Genomic DNA, 6,000 nt, shown 5'->3' with positions numbered 1-6,000 from the left:
CACTCTTTCATTTCTTGAGTGCAATTAATTATTTGGATAAGAAAATATTATAATCTGAGAGTTTTCTTCCCTAGTCCAGAACAGCTTCACAAAGTGCTATACTTAACTGTTTGGGTCACTTACCGCACTTGTAAACATTACTTTCGAACTGTACTTGCCACTTTCCAGACATCATAGCACATTTATCCTGTCATATCAGCCTCAGGCATGATTATACATATTACTCCAATTTTCAGATTGTACAAAACCAAAATGAAATGCATCTTTTTTGATGTACCATGGCAGTAAATCTCCATAGTAAAAGTCTTCCTGGTATAAAAAGGTTATTTAAGCAGTTAAATCTTAAGGTACAAAATAAATCAGAAATATCAGTATCTCTTAGCTGGATTCACTACATGCATTAAAATTCAATTGAGCACGTTTTTCTGTTTAGCACAGTATGTTAGTTAAACATGAAACTTGGTTAACTTATTTAATTACAGAATTCGCATGCTTTTGACAAGGTACCTTGTTAATTAGCCTTCAGTTGCTAATACATTAAGGTAGAATACGCAAATTGATATCCAAGACTAAGCTGTTTTGCTGTATGGTAATTAATACTATGTCTAGGCATTGTGCTTTCCTTAGCTTGGTAGACTTGAGAGAATCAATGTGACAAAAAAGGCAAACATTCTTTGTTAAAATACCTCTTTCCTCTGGCCTCCCTAAAACCTGCAAAAGATCTTCGGCATAAGAATCTGACTGCAGTGGCTGCATAGTAACATCCAAAAAGACATCAATAAATGACCATATGGATAGAAATAACTTATTCTGTTGTAAACTGAGCAACCAAAAACCTGTTCCTGGATTGAAAATTCCAGGCCAAAGTTAAAATAATGGTTTAAATATGAAAAAGAAATCAAGGTGGTTCTAATGATTAATATTTTACAGCTCAATAAGGTATTTAGCATGGGATTTTTTTTAAATATTATTTTCTTTTAACTAGAAGTACTTAGGACCATGAGAAGAGTTGTTGTTGCAATACAAAAAGCAACATCTTTCACGTGCTGATCACACCAGATCTGTTGTCATTTAACGTGGCTCAATACCAGGTTCACGGTTTTTCACTGGCTCATAGCGTAAAGCTGACTGTTGAAGTTACATTTGGAAATCATGTACTATAAGAAGTGGCGAAGCAACAAGGCTGTGATCAGACAGAGCCCATCACTACCTGTGATGGTCAACAGGAAGAGAGAAGCCTAGTGAAATCATCTAGCAAAATTTGTTGTAACACTACAGATTTAGAAAGAAATGTATGAACATCATCTTTTAGGTTAAATACACAAGCAATGGGGGAGGGGGGGGAGAAAGACATGCACAAAGAGATGCAATTGCAAATCTAATTATTTTGCCCAGTCATTTTTTCAAACTTTATTCAAGTCTGAACAAAATTATAAAAGTAGGAAGAACACTCATGGTGTTGTGCTTTTGTTGTTTGGGTTTTCTTTGGGCGGTGGGGTGGTGAAGAACAATAAAATGTGGCTCCATTTCACTAAATGTGATAAGGTTGACCACATTTTAGATGCTACATTTTTTTTTCTGTTTTCATTGCGCCTATCATTTAAAATTACAAGCTTTATACAAATATCCAGTTGTGCAGAGACACTGGGCCAGAGTCACTTACCAAGTGCAAGTGTTCTACCATATGTAGTTTCTGGAAGCAATACTTCATTTTTAAAAGTATTAATATGTTAGGGAACAGCTAGGCTATAAATGTGAGTAAAACCCAATTGTCTGAATTAACAGTTTGACTTAAATTTTATCCCTACGTAACTCTAAAAATTTAAGGAGTGCCTGTAAATGTTTTTAATCAAGCTTGAAAAAAAAGTTTTGCACTTTGGATGAAACCCAAATCCAAGTGAGACAGTTTCTCAGTGTATTTTTAAATTGCGCAGACACTAATAAACTTTGAGAAATGCTCCTTTTGCATCAAAACAGTGCATAATTTTTTACCATTCAGTCTTTTTCTAAATTTTTATTTGAACCTTCAAGTGATTATAAGGAACGTTTCACTGTCCATAGTTGGAAAATAAGCAACTGTACAATCTATATTTTTTGAGGAATCATGATGCAGTTATGTAAATTAAACAGACATAAAGCATATTTCTGGTATACTTTGTCCTTTCCTACTGCATCTTGTACCATCGTAGCTTATGTTTTTTATTCCACTGGGAAGATTTCACTGGATTCAAACTGCAGAAAGATTTTCCACGTTCTGAAAGTAAAAACAGTTAATACTCATTTGGGGGCATTCATCTATTTATAATTCAGCAAAACAGAAAGGAAATTATAAAGGAAACAACAACCTGCATTCATTTTAATAACAAGCCAAATCTGAAAAATCTGGGTTTTTTTTCATATGGGTATATCAGTATATATCAAGTAGTCCAGGAGTAAATTATTACACCAGTTCTGCAAAAACAATGACTCCAGGATGTAATCAGAAGAAAAAAATGTTTCCCAAACAGATCTCCTCAAATTCAAAGAAATAAATAGAGATTACTAAAGCCATAAAATACACAAGAAAGATTTTTAAATTAATATGAACCATTTTTCCACATTTTTTTTTTTAAAAAAAAGAACAGGAAAAAAAACAATGACTCCAGGATGTAATCAGAAGAAAAAAATGTTTCCCAAACAGATCTCCTCAAATTCAAAGAAATAAATAGAGATTACTAAAGCCATAAAATACACAAGAAAGATTTTTAAATTAATACGAACCATTTTTCCACATGTTTTTTTTTTAAAAAAAAAAACAGGAAACAAAGCACATATTCCAAGAGCACTGAAAGGTTAAATGGAAATGTTTTTTCTTTGACTAGCTTACTCTGCCTGTCCCAGCTCCTCTTGATCCTCCTGGGTCAAAACCAAAACAGTCCTGTTAGCTAGGCTGGGTTACCAGCCAATTAACATTGCTTCAACTTCGCTAGTCTGCAACTGGATGAAGCTTTTCAATCCTACTCTGGCAGCTCCATCCAGTGAACACAACTGGGGACGCATAGCTTGTCTCTCCATCACCTTTGTGTTTCCCTGACTAACAGTATTGAATGATGAGGGTTGCTACCCTCTCTCAGTGTGGCAGCACTCAAGCTCCTATGGAATTTGGAGTATAAACCACCTGTGTGATCAGCAACAAAATCACCTCTTGTCATTAATATTTTGTCATTTCTGGCTAACATTTAGTGTCATTTTGGGAAAGGGAAGTGTTACACATATACCTTCTCACTGACTATCAGTGCACTTTCTACCAGTTTGTGTTTAGCTTTATTTATCTAGAATTTGTTAAAGGATTCATGCAGACAGATTGTAGATGGCCATAGGTCATCTAGCCTGAACTTCCATATGTCATAAGTCATTAGACAGATCTCACGTAACACCCTAGTCGCTTGGGTGAGATGGCCTCATCTCCTGAAACTACTCGGTTACCTTGCTTAGGGTTAAGAGGCTGGTGGTGTTAAGCGAATCTCATGTCAACCCTGGGTCTGCAGAGGGTATGCTTACTTTGAGTTAACAGTTTTGGTGAAACACAAAGGCAATACTATATGGTGTTTGTAAGCAATGAAGAAGATTGTGAAAATAGTATGGGTGTAGCTTCTTTTTCACCACATGCACATACAATATCGATGGACATATATTGACAATTCCAGACAATTAATGTGTCACAGGAAACACATAAGTGTGGAGTAAAACAAATGCTTCAGACTAAAAAAATGCTCTTTCTACCTTAAAGTTAAATGGTAATAAAAGGACTTGCATATGTGTTCATCTGCTGTAGAAGGTTTCAAAGATTTGCAATTGTAAATTGCTATACTGGAAACGAAATGCAGTAAAAGGTACATGGCTTTAAATTTATACTAGTTTCCTTCATTCTATATGTTTTCTATTCATAAATTACACAAATCCAATGAAAGGCGAAGAATATTTAAGCTAATACTAGAGATGCAAAATTAAAACCGGGAGTTAGACACGTGTTTTAAGTAAGCTTCTAATTAGGCTAAATGGAAGGTGATGTTCTTAAAGAAGCAGCTGTAGGATGTTCCACTCCACAATCATTTTGTATCTACATGAATGCTGATGAGTAGGCAATTTTCAGAAACACTACTCTATCAAAGTGTGACATCACTTGAAAATAGCAAGCACTTCCTAGACTTCTTGCTAAGTTGCTAGGATTGCTAGCTATTGATTCATTTGTGATGTTTTTATATGTATTGTGTATGTTACATACAAATAATGTATAATAATAGTAAGCATAGTGCTTGAAATATTCATTATTTGGTATGGCATTTAGTGCAAAACTTCTTTTATATTAGGCAGGAAAAGGCATCAGCATGAAAGCGGTCTTTTTAATCCTTAAAATGATCTAAGTTCTGTTTTGAATATATTAACTAGGTTTTGATAATTTATTATCAGTCACTGTGAAATAAGAAATTTAGAAGTGATCGCAAATACGTAAGGTCAAATAAGACATAATGAAAATGTAGAATTTAATACGAAAAACATTAATTTCATAATTTGTCACATCATTAGGTTCATTGATTTCAACTACTCAAATAATGGTGGTTACTCATGTGCATAAGTGTTTCCTAGACAAGTTCCTAATTTTGACACTTAAGTCTCATATACTTAAATATATATTCATATAAATGAGCAGAGATTAAATAGAAAGTTTAAAAAGCATTGTAAAACATGTATATATTTGTTTTTGCAATAAATTGCATTATTATAAGACCATTCATGCCAAGAAATATTGTTTTTCCTTCCCCATTATAACGAAGCAAAGAAAATCCTCAAAGAGCAAAATCTTTCACATTGCTAAGTAACAGCTGTCTGCCTTCATTTTCATTCAGTATGGAGATCTGTCAGCTCTTTCAGTACATGAGAGTACTTCGTCAAAGGAAACTGCTGAGGATGTGTCCAAGGATAGATGCTAAAATACCTCAAAGAATAGAGGCTAAAATATACATTATTGTACCAGATAGGAATATATTAATGTGAATATATGTAGTGCACTCTAAATATCGTGGAGGAAAATTTCAAGATCATGTGGAAAAGGTAAATAATGAGAGGAAAAGAACAAAGAATAGAAATAAAGGATGATTTTTCTTTTTGGCCTCTTTTATTCAAGACTGCAGAAGGTGTCAGAAGGGTGAATCTTCTAAGCCGATCAAGCTGCTGAAGAGCTAAGTTCCACCTTTAGGGTCCTCTTTCCAGAAAAGGAGTATGTGAAGTGTTGAAGACAATATTAACCATTAAAATGAGTCAACTTTACAAACAGTTATTGCTAATTTAAAGGTAGCTATTTTTTTTCTTTTCTTTCTTCTCAGCCAGTAGTCAGAGCAACATGCAACTGCTATGGGTTACTTAGATTTTAGAAACGCAACTTTTTTCGCCCTTTTTTGAGAGGATAAGTATACTTTTGTGCATTGCTCCAACAAAATGATACATCTTCAACCTGTGAATGCCTCAATACAGAGTGAAGCATGCAATCCTTATCTTTCAGGTCCAACTGAGTGTGATATTTTCTTTAAATTGAAATATTCTAGGAGTTAGTGGAGAATCAGTGCCAAGTAGTAAGCCAAAGTTAACTGCAGAGGCAGCAACAGACATTGAAGCACTAGGCAGAGCTATCGAAGAGAGATTTGCACTGGCTGGGCCTTCCGTCAGTCCTTGCCCCAGCACCCTAATTCTGGAGATGACATAAAGGAGAGTGTTGAGATCCCCAGGCCATTCTGACTTTTCTTTCTTCTGCCCACAATCCAGTTTTTCTGACCCATTCACATAAGCATGATGGAAGCAATATTCTTAAGAGTGAGTCCCACTGTGATCTTTAACTCTAAAATACTGACTATATCTAGGTGATTTGTTAATCTTTTCATCATCCAATGCCAATGTCCAGTGTCTGAGGCACAGGGGTAAAAATAAAATAAGAAAGTGTAATGCATTGCATGAAAAATATAATAG

The 6,000-nt window shown here is 34.6% G+C and overlaps 1 protein-coding gene across 1 annotated transcript in view; it reads right to left on the bottom strand.

The window, feature by feature from the left end:
• MALRD1 (MAM and LDL receptor class A domain containing 1) overlaps positions 1-6,000 on the bottom strand; it is a gene marked incomplete at both ends in the record, with an annotated part of 76,706 nt that overhangs the window by 48,981 nt on the left and 21,725 nt on the right. The window lies entirely within an intron of this gene.

This window comes from Cariama cristata, unplaced genomic scaffold, assembly GCF_000690535.1.
Source record: "Cariama cristata isolate BGI_N322 unplaced genomic scaffold, ASM69053v1 scaffold3043, whole genome shotgun sequence".
NCBI classification, from domain to species: domain Eukaryota; kingdom Metazoa; phylum Chordata; class Aves; order Cariamiformes; family Cariamidae; genus Cariama; species Cariama cristata.
The sequence above is the reverse complement of the archived record's forward strand: the minus strand, read 5'-3'. Positions and strand labels throughout refer to the sequence as shown.